The sequence below is a fragment of the Apodemus sylvaticus genome, chromosome 7 (assembly GCF_947179515.1).
Source record: "Apodemus sylvaticus chromosome 7, mApoSyl1.1, whole genome shotgun sequence".
Lineage (NCBI taxonomy): Eukaryota > Metazoa > Chordata > Mammalia > Rodentia > Muridae > Apodemus > Apodemus sylvaticus.
In genome coordinates this window covers 49592748-49611799 of record NC_067478.1, presented here as the reverse complement: position 1 = coordinate 49611799, position 19052 = coordinate 49592748, and positions in this window count along the sequence as shown.

The following is a 19052-nucleotide window of genomic DNA, read 5'->3' as shown; positions in this document are numbered from 1 at the left end:
TCTCTGTTTTTCAGTTTTATTTTGATTGGTTATTTTATTTATTTGCATTTCAAATGTTGCCCCTGTCTTAGTAAGGGTTTTACTGCTCTGAAGAGACACTATGACCAAGGCAACTCTTATAAGGACATCATTTAATTGCATCTGGCTTACAGGTTCAGAAGTTCAGTCCATTATCATCAAGGTGGGATCATGGCAGCATCCAGGCAGGCATGGTGCAGGCAGAGCGGAGAGTTCTACATCTTCATCTGAAGGCTGCTAGTGGAAGACTGATTTCCAGGTAGCTAGGGTGAGGGTCTTAAGCCCACACCCACAGTGACACACCTACTCCAACATGTCCATACCTCCTAATGGTTGTCACTCCTTGGGCCTCACATGTATAAACCATCACATTCCACTCCCTGGCTCCCATAGACTTGTTCAAACACATGCATCAACGGAAGCAGTATCTAGCCATAGCATAAATGAACTTCCAAAATCCTCATAGTCTATAGCAGTCTGAATGATATTACAAGTCCAAAGTTCAAAGTCTCTTCTGAGATCCATCCAATCACTTAACTGTAATCCCCAAAACAAGACAGGAAACCAGGTGGGAAACCTCAAAACTCTGCATCTCCGTGTCTGATATCAAAGCAGTTTTCAGATCTCCAACTCCTTCTTCATCTTCGTTGACTACAACAGACTTCCTTTCCAAGTCTGGTTCCACTCCCTGTTTGCAGCATTCCTTGGGAGATATCCTATGGCTCCCCCTCCTCTTTCCCTCCCTGGTCCCTCCTTCCCTCCATCTCCCATGATTATTTTGTGATTCTACCTCGCACCAGTCAGAATGCCTAAGATTAAAAACTCAAATGACAGTAGATGCTGGTGAAGATGTGGAGAAGGAGGAGCATTCTTCCATTGCTATTGGGATTGCAAGTTAGTACAACCTCTCTGGAAATCAGTCAAGCAGTGCCTCAGAAAGTTTCAAATAGTTCTACCTGTGGACCCAGCTATACTACTCCTGGGCATACACTGGAATAATGCTCCAACATATAACGAGGACACATGCATGCTCCACACTGTTTATAGTAGCCTTATTTATAAGAGCCAGAAGCTGGAAACAACCCAGATGTCCTTCAACAGAGAAATGTGTTACCTTTACACAATGGAAAACTACTTAGCTATTAAAAATAATAAAATTCACAGGAACGTGGATAGAACTAGAAAATATCATTCTGAGTGGGGCAACCCAGTAATAAATGAACACACATGGTATGTACTCACTGATTAGTGGCTATTAGCCCCAAATACTGGAATACCCAGGATACAACTCACAAACCATGTGAAGCTCAAGAAGAATGAAGACCTACTTCTTGGATGCTCCAGTCCTACTTAGAATGGGGAACAAAATAGCCATATTTTTCCTCTCAATAGAACAATGCATCTAAATATTAATAATAACAATCAAGCAAGCTGGAATAGTACAAAACAAACAGGAAATAAATAGCCCCAAAGAAAAGACACAAGAAACACATTAGACACAGAGATACACATATTCATATATGCAGAAATCCCATAAAAACACAAAACAAGAAATCATATTATAACGTAATAGAATATAATAACAACGTTCCAACAGAACAATAAGAGACAGGAACCTCTATGTAATCTTATTTAATTCATTTTTGTGTTAGTAATCTACTGCTGGACACAGACAGGATGTACTCTTAAGAATAGTTGGAACACCCAATGAGACTCCCTTGGATAAAAGTAAATTTTCATTTACTACCAGTTACCAATTGAAGATAGTTTCTAGGTTAGGTATGGGAACTTCCCCTTTGAGACTGCATCTGACCCAAACTGGTACAGGCTAGTATGCAGCCACAATCACTATGAGTTTATAATGTGCTGGGTTTAAGGTATATGGATAGTTCAAAGGCTGTTATTGAGAAAGCAGATACATCCCAACTGCAATTTATAACCCTAAGATCTGTACTAAACATTAGTCCTTGTTAACTGAAGATGTCAAATTTGAATGGAGCAACTGACAGTTGTTTGGGGTCTCTTGAAATGGACTCATCAAATACCAAAGCACTCTTTCACAAAGTGCAAGGATGGCAAGTATTAAAAGAATATTCTCAAGCATTGGCTGGTCAAGATGATATAGGTGATAACCCCAGGAGATCATGATATCCAGGCCCAACTGCTTAAAGTCCAACAAATAATAAAGGCTCAGAAAGTCAAAGAGAGTCAGTGTATGCTTTAAAAATGATAGCATACCAAGAATTAAACTTTGAATAAATGTTACATAGCTATTATATAAAGGGTAACGTAATTTACTATCTACATATGATTTCTGATGATTAGTTTGATCTTTGTTATTATTTACATAGAAGTGTTTACATGGGATTTTAAGAAAATGTTATAAAATATAAAAAAGAAAGAAAGAAAAAGAAAATAGTTTTTTCCATGCAATATATCTTGGTTATAGTTTCTCCTCCCTCTACTCCTCTCAGTTACTCCACACCTCCCCTCCTCTTTAGATAAAATTCCTTTTATCTCTGATTAGAAAAAAAAAAAGGCTTCTAAGAGCTTCTAACGGTTAAATACCATAAAATAAAAATATAATATAATATAATATAATATAATATAATATAATATAATATAATATAATATAATATAATATAATATAATATAATATAATATAATATAATAAGATGAAGCAAAAACTATCATATTGGAGTTGGGCATGACAACCCAACAGGAGGAAAAGAGTCCCAAAAGCAGGTGCAAGAGTTAGAGACCCATTTGTTCTTACAGTAAAGAGTTTCAGAAAAACACTAAGCTAATAACTATGGTGTATATGTAGAGGACTTGAAGAAGACCCTTGTAGTCTCTGTGCTTGCTGCTCCAGTCTTTGTGAGCTCAAATGCTCCTTGTTTAGTTGAATCAAAAAACCTTGTTTTTCTCGTGTCCTCCATCTCTTCTACTCTTATAATCTTTTCACTTCCTCTTCTATGGGATTTCCTGAGTTCTGAGGGGAAGGATTTGACAAAAGCCTCCAATTTAGACTCTCCAAATAATATTTGTCTGTGTGATTTGGCATCTGTTTCCATCTGTTGATGGATGTAGCCCCTCTGATGATGATTAAGATATTGATCTATGAGTATAGAAGAATATCATTAGGAGTCTTTTTTTTTTTTTTTTTTTTTTTTTTTTTTTTTTTTTTACTTTTTAGATCAGTAGTGTTTGGTTTTATCCTATAGGTCTCTGGACTACCTAGTCACTAGTTTTCGGTTACCTAAGCAGTGTTGGGCATGGGTTCCTTCTTGTGCAGCCTTAAGTCAAATCAGACATTGATAGGCTACTCCCACAAGTTCTATGCCACTATTGCCCTAGCATATTTTGCAGGCAGGACAGATCATAGAACAATTTTGTGGCTGGGTTGGGGTTCATGTTTCTCTTTCAGTAGCCTACAGAGTACATTTCTGCAGCAAAGAGAATAGCTAAGCAATGTTTTTGTTTTTTTTTTTAATGCAGATAGGTGTGAGTGTAAAGATTTGTGCCTTTTCCAGAATCTGTGACCCAGTCGGAACTGAAAGCTGCTTCTCTATTTCCTTGCCTTGTCCGCATGTACCCCACCCTCCAGAAGATTGCCTTCTTTCAAGGTGATCTGAGGATAAAGCCAGTGAGGCCAAACAGAAATGGCTCAGTCCTTTAGGAATTCTGAGCATTTGTATAAATGACACAATCCCAAATGACTAAAATTGAATTTAGCCCTAAAGAAATATGTAGAGGACAACAAAATGACCTTCCTTTGCTTTAATTAATATTTTTAACTGTCTCGTTATTTGCAGCCAAATGGTTTAACGTCCTCTACTCAGTGCAGGGAGCTTCAGAAATAGTTCTCAGCATGTGGAGTGACTTCCTTTTCTGAAGTGGAAAATGAGCCTTTGGGGAGGGCAATGCAGGAGAGCCAGAGTGATGCTTAAGCATAGAGTCCCTACATGATTCAACAGGCACAAGTCGAAACCTAGGGCATCTTGCTAAAAAAAAAAAAAAAAAAAAAAAATCTCTTAAACAAAACAAAGATGAATAAGGCCAGGAGCAACAAAGTCAAAGATGAAAAAGAACACCAAAGAATTTCTTTTTTTATTCTTTTCTAAATGTTGTTAGATTGTACCTTGAAAACACATTCCACTAAATTGGAAAATATGTAAAAATGGATGATATCTAGATGAATATGACCTACTAAAGGATGTTGAGCATTTCTTTAAATGATTCCCAGCCATTCAATTACTTCTGTTGAGAATTCTGTTTAGCTCTGCACCCAGTTTTTTAATTGAGTTGTTTTACTTTTTGAGTCTAACATCTTGAGTTATTTATATATTTTGGATATTAACCCTCTATCCATTGTAGGGTTAGTGAAGATTTTTTTCCAAATCTACAGGTTGTCATTTTGTCCCATTCACCATATCCTTTGCCTTACAGAAGCTTTTCAGTTTCGTGATGTCCCATTTATCATTTGATGATCTTAGTGGAGGGCAAGGAGAATGAATAGAAATATGCAGCTGCTGGGGGTTGCTGGGGAGGGGAAATTCTAGAAAGTCCCAGAGACCTGGAATGAGGGAGGCTCCCAGAACTCAATATGGATGAATTTAGCTGAAATGCCCAACAGTGAGGATATGGAACCGGAAGGAGACCACCTCTAGTAGTTAGACAGGCCCCAGTGGAGGGATGGGGTCACCAAGTTACCTTCGAAATGTTCAACCCCCAAAGCTTCCTGTCTAAAAGAAATGCAGGGACAAACATGGAGCAGAGACTGAATGAATGGCCAACCAGTGACCAGCCCAACTTGCTATCCACCCCATGGCCATTTTCAAACCCTGGCACTATTACTGATACTATGTTGTGCTTGCTTGCAGGCTGTCCTCTGAGCGGCTCTACCAGCAACTGACTGTGATAGATGCAGATACTCATAGCCAACCACTGGATGGAAGTTGGGGACCCCTATTGGAAGAGTTAGAGGGAGGACTGAAGGAACTGAATGGGATGGAAACCCCATAAGTAGACCAACAGTATCAATGAACCTGGACCCCTGGGAGCTCCCAGATATTAAGCCACCAACCAAAGAGCACACATGAGGTGGTCTGAAGCCGCTGGCACATATGTGGCAGAAGACTGCCTAATCTGGTTTCAGTGGGAGAAGATGTGTCTAATCTTATAGAGATTTGTTTCCCCAGGAAGGGGTGGTTGCCTGGGTAGGAGTACCCTCTCAGACACAAAGTGGAGGTGAATGTAGAGAAAACCTAGTCAAGGCAGGGGGAACAGGAGGAGGCAACATTTGGTATATAAATATATAAAATAATAAAATGGTCATATTGGCTTCATTCTAGTATGATTCAACTTTATAAACAAAATGAAATTCATCCTATAAGTGGACTTGAGGAAAATCATCATATGACTGTTTCAAAGACTGAAGTAAACAATTTGATGATATTGAATATTCCCTTATGTTAAAAGCCCAGAAGATACTAGGAATAAAAGCAATTGTCTAATAAAGACAATATGTGATGAATGTATAATTAAAACTAAATGGAAAGCTTCCCTACTGAGATCAGGAGTAAGACGAGGATATTCAGTCTTCCTCCTTTTGTAAATATTGTACTTGGTCTTATCCAGAGAAATAGAACAAGATATGGAAACAAAATGGAGACAAATAGGAAATGAAGAAATAAATTTATCCCTATTTGAAGACAATACTCTATATATAATAGAATCTAAAGACTTCAATAGAAAACTCCAGAAATTAATACATACTTTCATCAAAGTGACATGATACAATATATCATATTCCTATGATATGCTTCCTATATAGCAATGACAAGCATCCTGAGAAAGAAATGAGGGAGACAACACTATCTGTAATAGCCCAAAACAATGACACAACAACCGCAACAACACCCTTGAAAGAAGCCTAAATAAGAAAGTGACAAACTTAACTTAATAATAACTTTAAAATTCTTTGTGCTTTGTCTTCTATGGGGTTCCATGAACTCTGAGAGGGAAGGATTTTATGCATTTCATTTAGGGCTGAGTGTTTTGGATAATGGCTGAACTAGGCACTGGACTATAAGTAGAGAATAATATCATTAGGAATTATTTTATCACTACTTTTTTAGGCCAGTATTACTTGGCTTTACCTTGGATCTTTGGGCTGTGTATGTGTGCTGATCTCCACTGAAGGGATTCTTAATGGAAAGATCACTTCCCTTCCTGCATTTACTTTTAAAGTTTTTAAACTACTTTGTTTTATATATAAAATACAAGAAACCAAAGCCATAAAAATATGGACACTAAACATGAGTTTTTAACTTTTAAGTGTACTGAGAAATGTCTAAAAATGCAAGACCAAATATCGAAGAAATTATAAGTTCATCAGACACCTCTTGACCACAAGGCTTGATCCCAAACAGGCTCTCTTTTACTGAGGCCTCTACTCCTGGTCGTTCACTGGAGGGCTTTATGCCATGTTCCCTTGATTCTGCTTGCTGTTCCTTCAGAAGATTTGGCAGCCAGGATTTGGCTTGCCAGGAGGCCCCAGGGCATTGGCAAGCCCACCATTTGGAAGCTAAATGCGAATGTGAAAGGAAGGTGGTTATCCTCTGCTCATACCAAGGTGCATTCGTTTCAGATACAAGAAGGTTCCTTGTTGGTAAGGAAGGGAGAAACAAGAGTGAGTTGTGACTCTCTCCAATCCCTGTTAATCCTATGAGTAACATCCTATATTGCAAACAGGACACAAGTAAGCCAGAAAGAATTAAAGAATTCTTCCTTTGTCAGATTAAAAAAAGATTTCAAACTGTGTAAATCATAAAAGAAAATCACTTCAAAGAGATGATAAGGAAAAACGCATATTTTTGATTTTTGTAATTTCCATCTTTGGCACACTTTAAAAATTTGATTTTAGTTTGCATGACTTAATGACACCCTCTTGGAGACAGGGGAAGAGGGGTGAGACTGTTCCACATCTCACACCTTTCCCCCTGTCTCCAAGAGGATGAGACTGGAAGGGGAATAAAGTCTGGACTGCAAAAAAAAAAAAAAAGAATAAATAAATACATAAATAAATAATAGAAAGTGGTCCATTTACAGCTTTCTCTAAAAAAAATCTATATCTGGTGTGATAGCACTACCAGAGTAGGCTAAGGGAAATAAAACATTTTTGATCTTGAAGACTCTCAAATCAGGGCTTTCTCAAATTTGAAGGATAGAGTTATTTTTAAAGGAAATCCATGCATATGGGAAAGTACATAAAGGAAGGAAAATAATTTGACCTAGAGATTTCTTTCTATAAAACTACCCATCAGAAATGGCTTTAATGATAAGCCACTACTAGATAAGCAAATAAAGTTATCAGGTATTTCACATACTGTTATGGAAGTAGAAAAGTTTTAGGGTTTTTTTGTGGTTACACACATTATTTTTCTTACCCTTTGTTATTTTTAAATATTCATAACATGTATCTTATTTGAGTCTTATAACCAAGTTTTTATTTGCGTCAAGACTTTGTAGTTCTATTAATACCAATTTTACTGGATTTTTTTCCTTATTCAACTCCAGTTTTACTCTTTAATAACATATCTTTTAGTTCATTTTTAAAACAGTCTACTAGGAGGGTGAAGAGATGGCTCAGAAGTTAAGGGTCCCTACTGCTGTTTCTGAGTACTTGAGTTTATTTCTCAGACTTGCAACTGTCTAAAACTTTAGCCTCAGAGAATCCAAGGGATCTGGTCTTCATGGGCACCTATAGTCACACACACAGACAGACATCCACACATGCACGTAACTAAAATAATACAAATGAATCTTTCAAAATAGTTTACTAACAAAAATACTATGTATTATAGACTTTTAATTGATAGGTAATCTTGGTAATTGAATACAAAATTTAGTCTTATATAACGTTGTCTGTATTCTGTTTAGATAAACAAAAACCTAACATGTGATATAAAACAAAAGACCAAAAACTTTTAAAAGCTTAAATGTTAATTTACTGAGTGTCAGATACTCAAAGGTTATAATATATGCATATGGAATTATCAAAGTAGTTGGTGAAGATAAAACATCTGCATAAAAGATATACAATGTGCATGTTTTACAATGTATTTGATAATACTGACAAATTTGAAATTTTAACAGATATCATACAAATCAGTAGCCTTCCTATACTCAAAGGATAAGCAGGCTGAGAAAGAAATTAAGGAAATGACCCACTTCACAATAGCCACAAACAGTATAAAGTACCTTGGGGTGACTCTTACCAAACATGTGAAAGATCTGTATGACAAGAGCTTCAAGACTATGAAGAAGGAAATGGAAGAAGACCTCAACAAATGGAAAAACCTCCCATGCTCATGGATCGGCAGGATTAATATAGTTAAAATGACGATTTTGCCAAAAGCGATATACAGATTCAACGCAATACCCATCAAAATCCCAACTCAATTCTTCACAGAGTTAGAAAGAGCAATCCTCAAATTCATCTGGAATAACAAAAAACCCAGGATAGCTAAAACTATTTTCAACAATAAAAGAAATTCTGGGGGTATCAGTATCCCTGACCTCAAGCAATACTACAGAGCAATAGTGTTAAAAACTGCATGGTATTGGTACAGTGACAGGCAGGAGGATCAATGGAACAGGATTGAAGATCCAGAAAGGAACCCACACACCTATGGCCACTTGATCCTCGACAAAGGGGCTGAAAACATCCAATGGAAAAAAGATAGCCTTTTCAACAAATGGTGCTGGTTCAACTGGAGGTCAGCATGCAGAAGAATGCAAATTGATCCATCCTTGTCTCCTTGTACTAAGCTCAAATCCAAATGGATCAAGGACCTCCACATAAAGCCAGACACTCTGAAGCTAATAGAAAAGAAACTGGGGAAGACCCTTGGGGACATCGGTACAAGGGGAAAGTTTCTGAACAGATCACCAATAGTGTATGCTCTAAGATCAAGAATTGACAAATGGGACCTCATAAAATTACAAAGTTTCTGTAAGGCAAAGGACACCATCAAAAGGACAAATCGGCAACCAACAAATTGGGAAAATCTTTTTTAAAATCAACACCCATGGAGCCAACTGGCTCTCATTCTGATATGGCATAAATGAATCCTTTAGAGCAGAAGCAACTTTATTCAGAGGAGGGAACATATGTAGAACTTAAACCCAGGTTTTATAGAAGGTCATCTGTTTAGAAACATCTAGGATCATCCAATAACCGCTTGACTTCTATATTCAGTATACTACCCCTGCTTTAAGTTATAACTTCTGTAGAAATTTGGAAGAGAGGCCTGAGACCTGGGGTCACAGAGGAGATAGTAATACAAAGTACAAAGTTACACAAAATAGGGAGCAGGGTGACATGGACCAAATGCCAGAAAGAACATTTAATAAGAGTTAGGGAAATCCTGCTAGCTGTGTCTCAGAGCTCTGTATAACAATCAAACAATGTCAGGGAGGGTATCCTTTTCCTCCTGTTGTAGCCTGTCCCTATTTATGTATGACTCACTGTATCTCAGGCAGAGCATGCTTTTTTTTTTTTTTTTTTTTTTTTTTTTTTTTTTTTTGGATATTCTTAATAGCAAAAGTGTTAGTCCTCTAACAGTTCTCCTTCAGAGTAATCTATCTACAACAAACTTGATCTTTCTGACACTGTTAGAAACAAGTAGTCAAGTAGTCAGAATCACCAATGATAAAGGTGCACAGGCTCCTAGAAAGGGCAAATGGTGAGGAGGACACTGTATTTTCATGTGGCTGCTTCTATAAGCCTTCTGGATAGATATGTATCAACTAATTCTGCTCTAAAATTGAAGAAGTGTCTTTTTTCTAGATTATATAACATTGAGAATACTGTAATTTATATCCTGACTTTTTGTTTGTTTAAAGGGTATGGAGGGATGAGGAAGCATGGGGAATGGTATATATGAGAGTAATGCTAAGTGAGCTTAACTATTTATACTTCTCTGAAATCTTAATGCATTAACCAAACTATTAATTTCCACAAAACTGAGGGATTAATTTGAGTGAAGAAAATAAAAGACAAATGCTCCTTCTTTTGTATAGAGATGCAAGCCTTTGTAGAACAGAAGTCATCAAATCATCACAAAGTATGCATAAAGACACTGGTTGCTGTTAAACTTCTTCAAATTTAGAATTGTGTTCATCTCCAAAGCCGAATTGCTTCACTTTCAAGGTAGTTCAGTTTCTGTGTGTCATTGCAGTGAATATTATGTTGTGCTAATTGACATTAGTCTTTGTGGAAAAATGTTCAGTGTTCACTTTGGAATGTACTACAGCTCCTCCCCGTGAAACTGCATCTGGTCCCAATTACCAGCTGTTCCTAATTTCATTCAGTGGCTAAGAACAAGTTGGGCTTCTGTACTTAAGCTGAAGTGAGTCTACTCCACCAAGCCTAGGTTTTGTGCTATTCCTCTTCTGTTAACTGATCCTAATAGAAAACTTTATGTAACCTAAACAGCGCTATGGCATTTACTTAAAACACAGAGAGCAGAATTTAAGTAACACATATGTAATGTCCTAGCTTGTTCATTTGAATTCAGCTTTATAGGGCTTTTTTTAGCTAAAGAGTTTCTACTCTACTGCTTATCATTTTAGCTTAATTCATGATTATTATGGTAAAGTAATGTAATTTGTTCATTTATAATAGATTGTACATATTTTGAGGGTTTCTTTGAGTTCTAACACCCCTACCTTCTTCAGTTTAATTTGTCTAGAATGTAAAGGTTGTTCATACATGCCCAGAGTTGTTCTAAGTACTGGGTGGTAATACATGATTGCCATACTTTTGATTTCCCTGAATGTTTAGATCTTTAGAAAAGAGAGACATTAACTTTCATGTGAAAGCCCCAAAAGCCAGTCTTCAGAGTTTAGTACTTTTTCTTTTTAGTGTGTGCTGCTAGCCCATACCCAGAGTGTCCTTGAGTACTAGTCAAAACAAAACTGGGTGTGATCAGCCTTGGCTGTGCTCACCACAGACACTGAGATGTGGCATGGGTTCTCCCGAGGCAAATATGCTGGTTTCTGGTCAAGTTTTTCCATCCAGACAAAAAGCCATCCATTCAATCTGAGGCAGGGTTGACAGCCCTTGGCTGGTAGGACAGATAGAGCCTCTTTCATGCTTCTATATGGTCTGCGAGCTCAACTGGTTGATTTCATTTTCTGTCAATGATTTAGAATGAATCAAAGGAAGAATATGTAACAGAGAAAACTTATATAAAAGTAAAGCGTTAATGCCTATTAACTAATTTGACTTGAGTTCTATGACTTTCTTAACATTGGCATTTTACCCAATTATGTTTATAATGCTGCTGTGTTAAGGCCAAATGCTGAATTTCCCCAAGTGGTTTTGCATGTATTTCTCTAGTCCCAGCACTCGAGACAGAGGCAGTGAGGCAGAGGCAGGGGCAGAGGCAGAGGCAGAGAGGCAAATTAATGTCTGACTTTGGGACAAGTCTGGTCTACAGAGCCAATTCCAAGACAGACACATCTACACACAGAAAACTTGTGTAGATAAAGAAAAAGAAAAAGAAATAGGAAAACAGAAAAGAAAAGAAAGGAAAAAAAGAAAAACATTTATTTTTTCATATAGGCTCCACCCACCCCAACTCCTATCAGATCTTTCTCAACTGTCCCAAATCGACATTGCTTCATTAGAACATAAACAGACAACATAAAAAATAAGAAGAACCAAACCAGAATTGAAAAAAGTAAACAGAAGAAAAATAAGAACTAAAGGATAAGCACAAGAAATACAAATAGACCCAGAGACAGACACATTTACACAACACAAATCCTGTAAAAACACAAAATTGGAAACCATGCTATATAAGCCAAAGACCTGTAAGATAAAGAAAAATTCCCAAAGTATCTGCACACATACCATTGAACTTGTTTTAGCCATCTAGTGCTGGACATGGGGCATGCTCTAATTGTTGTTTGTATACACAGTAGGACTCTGTTGGAGAAAACTAATATTTTCCTTCTGAGAGGTTGTCAGTTGGAAGTAACTTTTGGGTTAAGCACGGGGGCTTGTGTTTGCTTTCCCTTTCAGGGCTAGAACACAATCTGGCTTAGACCAGTAGCAGCCTGTGGATGCTACCATAATATATGAATTCATGTGTATGTCAGTCCCATTGTGTTTTCTTGGTAGCTTCCGTCCCCTCTGGTTCTTAAAATCTTTATTTATTTATTTATTTATTTATTTATTTTTATTCGATATATTTTTTATTTACATTTCAAATGATTTCCCCTTTTCTAGTCCCCCACTCCCTGAAAGTCCCATAAGCCCCCTTTTCTCCCCCTGTCCTTTCACCCACCCCTTCCCACTTCCCTGTTCTGGTTTTGCCCTATACTTCTTCACTGAGTCTTTCTAGAACAAGGGGCAACTCCTCCTTTCTTCTTGTACCTCATTTGATGAATGGATTATGTTTGGGGTAATCCAGTTTTCTAGGTTAACATCCACTTATTAGTGAGTGCATACCATGAGTCACCTTTTGAGTCTGGGTTACCTCACTTAGTATGATGTTTTCTAGCTCCATCCATTTGCCTAAGAATTTCATGAATTCATTGTTTCTAATGGCTGAATAGTACTCCATTGTGTAGATATACCACATTTTTTGCATCCACTCTCCTGTTGAGGGATACCTGGGTTCTTTCCAGCATCTAGCAATTATAAATAGGGCTGCTATGAACATAGTAGAGCATGTATCCTTATTACATGGTGGGGAATCCTCTGGGTATATGCCCAGGAGTGGTATAGCAGGATCTTCTGGAAGTGAGGTGCCCAGTTTTCGGAGGAACCGCCAGACTGCTTTCCAGAGTGGTTGTACCAATTTGCAACCCCACCAGCAGTGGAGGAGTGTTCCTCTTTCTCCACACCCTCTCCAACACCTGCTGTCTCCTGAATTTTTAATCTTAGCCATTCTGACTGGTGTAAGGTGAAATCTCAGGGTTGTTTTGATTTGCATTTCCCTAATGACTAATGAAGTTGAGCTTCATTAGTCATTAGGGAAATGCAAATGCTTCTCCGCCATCCAAAGTTCTTCAGGTGAGAATTCCCTGTTTAACTCTGTACCCCATTTTTTAATAGGGTTGTTTGGTTTTCTGGAGTCTAACTTCTTAAGTTCTTTAAATATATTGGATATTAGCCCTCTATCTGATGTAGGATTGGTGAAGATCTTTTCCCAATTTGTTGGTTGCCGATTTGTCCTTTTGATGGTGTCCTCTGCCGTACAGAAACTTTGTAATTTTATGAGGTCCCATTTGTCAATTCTTGATCTTAGAGCATACGCTATTGGTGTTCTGTTCAGTATAAAGTATCTTGGGGTGACTCTTACCAAACATGTGAAAGATCTTTACGACAAGAACTTCAAGACTCTGAAGAAGGAAATGGAAGAAGACCTCAAAAAATGGGAGAACTTCCCATGCTCATGGATCGCCAGAATTAATATAGTTAAAATGGCCATTTTGCCAAAAGCAATATACAGATTCAATGTAATACCCATCAAAATCCCAACTCAATTCTTCACAGAGTTAGAAAAAGCAATTAACCAATTCATCTGGAATAACAAAAAACCCAGGATAGCTAAAACTATTCTCAGCAACAAAAGAAAATCTGGGGGAATCAGTATCCCTGACCTCAAGCAATACTACAGAGCAATAGTGTTAAAAACTGCATGGTATTGGTACAGTGACAGGCAGGCAGATCAAAGGAACAGGATTGAAGATCCAGAAATGAACCCACACACCTATGGCCACTTGATCCTCGACAAAGGGGCTGAAAACATCCAATGGAAAAAAGATAGCCTTTTCAACAAATGGTGCTGGTTCAACTGGAGGTCAGCATGCAGAAGAATGCGAATTGATCCATCTTTATCGCCTTGTACTAAGCTCAAATCCAAATGGATCAAGGACCTCCACATAAAGCCAGACACTCTGAAGCTAATAGAAAAGAAACTGGGGAAGACCCTTGAGGACATTGGTACAGGGAGAAAATTTCTGAACCGAACACCAATAGCGTATGCTCTTAAAATCTTTTGCATTTTTTCTATTCTCCCACAACGTTCCTCATATATATATATATATATATATATATATATATATCATCTCTCTCTATATATATATATATGTATTTATCTCTATCTCCATATGTGTGTATGTGTATATCTATATTGTCTCTGTATATACATGTATATATGTGTATATATTTAAAATTGAAAATAGATTCTTCTCTCCTAAAATACATCATTACTACAGTTTTCCCTCCACTGCTCCCATATCACTCCTACCACCTCTCTTCCCTGGGTCCATTCCTCCTTCATCTCCCGTTAGAAAGGAGCAGGCCTCTGAGAGACAACAACAAACATGACTTTATATATATGCAAGGCAAGGCAGTGGCCCTCATACTGAAGCTGGAAAAGGCAACCTAACAGGAGGAAAAGAATCCAAGAGCAAACAAAAGAGTCAGAGACACACTGGCTCTCACCATGAGGAGTTCCATAAACCACCAAGCTAACAGCCATAATGTATACACAGAGGATCTGGTGCAGACTCTGCAAGCCTAGATGAATGGGGTCTGCTGAGTTGATTCAGTGGGCCACGTTCTCTCAGTGTCTTCCAGACCACCTGACTCCTAGAATTCCTCTGTCCCCTATCCTGCACTACAAGGGAAGAGATCCAATGGAGCCCCCAAGTTAGCCTCTCCCTCCACATAGAGTCTGGCTGTGGGTCTCTGTACAGCATCCATCTGCTGCTTGAGAAAGCCTCTCTGATGACAACTGGACATGGTACTGATCTATGAGATCATCTATGATCTAAAGATCTATGTAGGTTTCCAGGATATTTAGTCTGTGAGCCTTGGGCATTTAAGCAGTGTCAGGTATGGGCTTCCTCTCATGGAGAGAGCCCAAAATTACATGAAACATTAGTTGGCTACCCCACAAGTTCTGCATGAACCTTGTTTCTGTACATCTTGCATGCTGGATGGATTGTTGTTCAAAGGTGTTGTGTCTGGGTTGGTGTCTATGTTTCTCTTTTGGTAGCCTGCAAAGTACCTCATTGTATGGGAGAGATTAGAGTGTGGGATTAGAGTACGGGGTGATGTCTCCATCAGCCACCAAGTCAACCACTCCATGTTCAATGAGCCGTGCGGATGTTGTCCCCAGCATTGGGACCCCACTGTCAGTTGTCAGAGAGCAACCCTCTGTTTTAACAATAGCCTGGGTTGTTTGGATATCTTCATGGGACATTCTTGGCCAACAACTCAACAGAATGTAACCCAGTCTGTCCACTGGCTACAAGAAATATCTAGCTGAGATTCCATACCCTCTATTACTAGAATCACCCTCATAGATTCCAAGAAATTTCAGGTTAAGAATGGAAGAAAATCTGTTAACTTTCATAGAGACATTTACAATTTTTTACAAAGTTAACAAAGTTAACCCATTAAATTGCATAGTTTTAAGTAAATTTTTCTGCAGGCTTACTTTATAGTATTTCTTGCTGTCTAACTTTTCTTTATAATTAGTCATTTTTTAAAGAAGAGATCATTTAGTTTTCTATGCAGTCCAGATTGGTGTTAGCTCCCAAATAGTTAGATTATAGGCGCACAGCACTATGACTGGCATCCTCTAAAATTTCTATATGTTATGAATGCCTTTGTAATAAAAAATTTGAACATTGTCATTAACTCTTATATCTGTCACTAAAGTATCTAATCATCTCATGTTCTTACCAAAATTCTCTCAAACTTGACATGGATAATTGATCTATCATAGTAGAGCATGTTATCCAAACTGATATCTTTTGTATTTGATATTTCTCTATAGAAAACATGTATTAGTCATTATTCAACATTTTCCATATTTAATGTTTTACTCATATGGCATTAAAATATTTTTTAATATAATGATAATTTGATTTAATCATTTTAAATCTCGGATAATATTACAGAAGTTAAAAGTTTCTTGAACATTCTTATTAGATATTTAATTCTAAAAATAAGGTTTGATCATGAAGCAAAATAGTTTGGGGCCAAGAGGAAATTATTATATTCAACCTAATTCTTTGAAGAATTTCCAAATACTTTCCGTACCTTCAAAGACACTTCTCCAATTGCTAATCTTGAATATAATCATGTATTTAAATCATATATGGAAGCAACGGGCATCCAATATTTGGCTTATGTGGAAAGGAAAAAGCTGAGCTATAAAAGTATTTTCAAAAGATTAAGGAACAAAGCCATGGTCTTGATGGTTTCCACAGTGCAGACACTCAGCAGAGGCTAGGTAACCTCTTGTTCAAACTCAAGCATAGTTTTAAGTTGAATGGGAAGAATAGCTGTATAACACTGGGCATAATATTTAATCTTCCTGACACACATTTGAATATAAAATGATGATAATAAGCCTGTGCACTAGGTAAATATATGTAAAAATTAGGTTGAGCAGTTTATAGTATTGAAAGATCTTGACTACAGGTCCAACACAAAGGGAAAAATGCACCTTATTTTTACCCCTCTGCCCTTTTTCTCTGGGTTCAACTCTGTCTTCTGCAGATTGATGACTCCTGTAGATTGTGACTCCTGTCACATTTCATTGGTTCTTGTGTCTTGTTATTAGTAACTATCATGTACTGCCAGCATCACTAGAACTATTCGTCACGTAACGTAGAATCAAACCTCTGCTATAATCCTTTCTAAGATTCTTTTACAAACAACATTGGTGTTTGTGTGAGACTATAAATGAAATGTTCGTCATGTTTTTATCAGTGAACTCCCTTTATAGTGAGTCACCTTCAATTTGCAACAGGACAAAGGTGGGCTTTTTATAGCTTAGAGGAGAATGATTTAGCATATTTATATAAATGATTGTCACATACAATTAGGAGAAGAAGGGCCTCCATAGGACTAGCTTACCAAAATAGTTTGAATAGAAATTCATTGCTACTCAGCAAGACACTAGTAAAACAAGGGCAGAACAAAAAGTATTCTGAGGGAGAGTTTAGTCATATGCATTATGTATTATTATATATCTATACTCAAAATGATGACAAAACAATAAACAAAAACATGGCCAACCTGAGGGATAAGATTCATAGGGTCCATTCATCAATCCAACTGTCAGGATGATTGGCATTGTGACATTATACTTCATTGAATCAAACTATAATTTCTGCCAAACATCTTGACAAACTAGTGCCAACATGCTGAAAGGCAGAGCTGTGCTGTGCTCTGGCAGAAAGTTCTTGAGAGAGTGGTCAGTGAAAACTGTTGTCCACATGATGAGGGGTGGTGCTGCTGATCTTCTGGAGTAGGATTGATGCCAGTGGGTAACAGGGAAGGAAATCAAAACCAAAGAGTTTATTTGCTTTTCCTGAGTCTGTGGTTAATCAGCGCCACACATGGATCTTAAGGATCTTCCTGTGTTAAACCTGGGCCCGGACCACAAGGACACACAGCACAGTGCTTTGACCATCTTGACCAGAACCACAAAAGACAGGAAATTTCTCAGAAATGGATGTTCTTAACTGACTTCCAAACCTTAGGTATGTCCTCTTAGGTAAGTGTTAGGAAAAATATGATGCCTCTGGAACCAGTTTCCAAGCCACAGAAAGCTGTAGAAGATCAAGTTGTCTGCTCTCTGAAGCTTTGAAAAAAATACATTTTCTTTGCCTTTGTTTTCTCAGAAACTTCAATATTCAAACTTTCTAGGATGAGCTAAAAGATAACAACAGCAGATGATGAGGTTTTACTCTCACACCATATAGGTCATAGCCTTGTGCAGTTCCAGTGTTCACCATATACTTAAATGACTTTTAATCACAAATATTATCTCTCTATAGCAGAAATCTATATTTATGTATAAATATAGCTACTGAAGCTAAATTTATTTTTATGAGTAATTTTAAGGTCAGTTTGTTTCAATAGACATTTATTCACTGACTAATATATTCTACATACCTATTCCACATACTGACAAGAATGAAGCATGCTTTGTTCACTACCCCTGTTCTCCAAAGCCTTGGAGTGCAATTAAAAATACCCAAAATCTTGAGTAATTTTATTCAATATTTTATAATGTGATCCAACTAAAAAGTAGAATATTTGATAGGAGAGAGGCTTGGTCCATTTATTCCAATAGGAAGAAAGCTCCACGGAGAAGTTTCCTCACTTTTATGTTTCAGTAGGAATAAGTTTATTCAGAATATATTTGACATAAATGTAGTCTGCACAAACCCATGATATAGGAAAATATAGTATATAGCAAAGATGGAAAGGGTAAGAGAAGGCTGAGGAGAATGGCCAGGGTTGGTCACAGCAGGATTATTCTATGTCACTCTAAGGAACTTGATGTTATAGATTACAATGCACCATTAAAAGAAAGCAATGTGGCTCATTCCTTCACCTGAACTAAATTCCTAGACTCTGATGGAATGCAATGCAAAGAGGACAGAACTAAAAAAAGACAAGGTGGTAGGCTGCACCGCCCAGACATGAGATTAAAGGAGCCTGAATTTTAAAAGTACTGAGAACAAGAGAGGAGATGGAACAAGAAAGATCTGAAGAATATTTGGGAATTAAAATTCCTGGTTGACAGATTATACTTGACATTACTGATGGAGACTGAAAGTCTAGGGTAGATTCTAACCAGAGAAAAAAATTAGATAGTTGATACTCAGGCATCAGGTTGTAATGCAAGAAAAGATCTGAGGAATTAGATATAGACTATAAATGTGTTGCAAATTTATGTGCATTGCAAGCAATATTCATATTTTGAGATGTTTATTTTTATCAATCATGAAATTTTTACACAAGTTCATATTTATTTTAAATGATTTCTTCTGTCTTTCATTCGAAAACATCATTTCTTTAAGAACTATTTTCTGCACCATGGATGCAGAAACTGCTCTGTAGTTGTATCAATTGGGACTGAGCTCCACATAATCTGTTGATGTCTGCATCCTGGGTTGGTCTCACTTTGCTGCAAAGA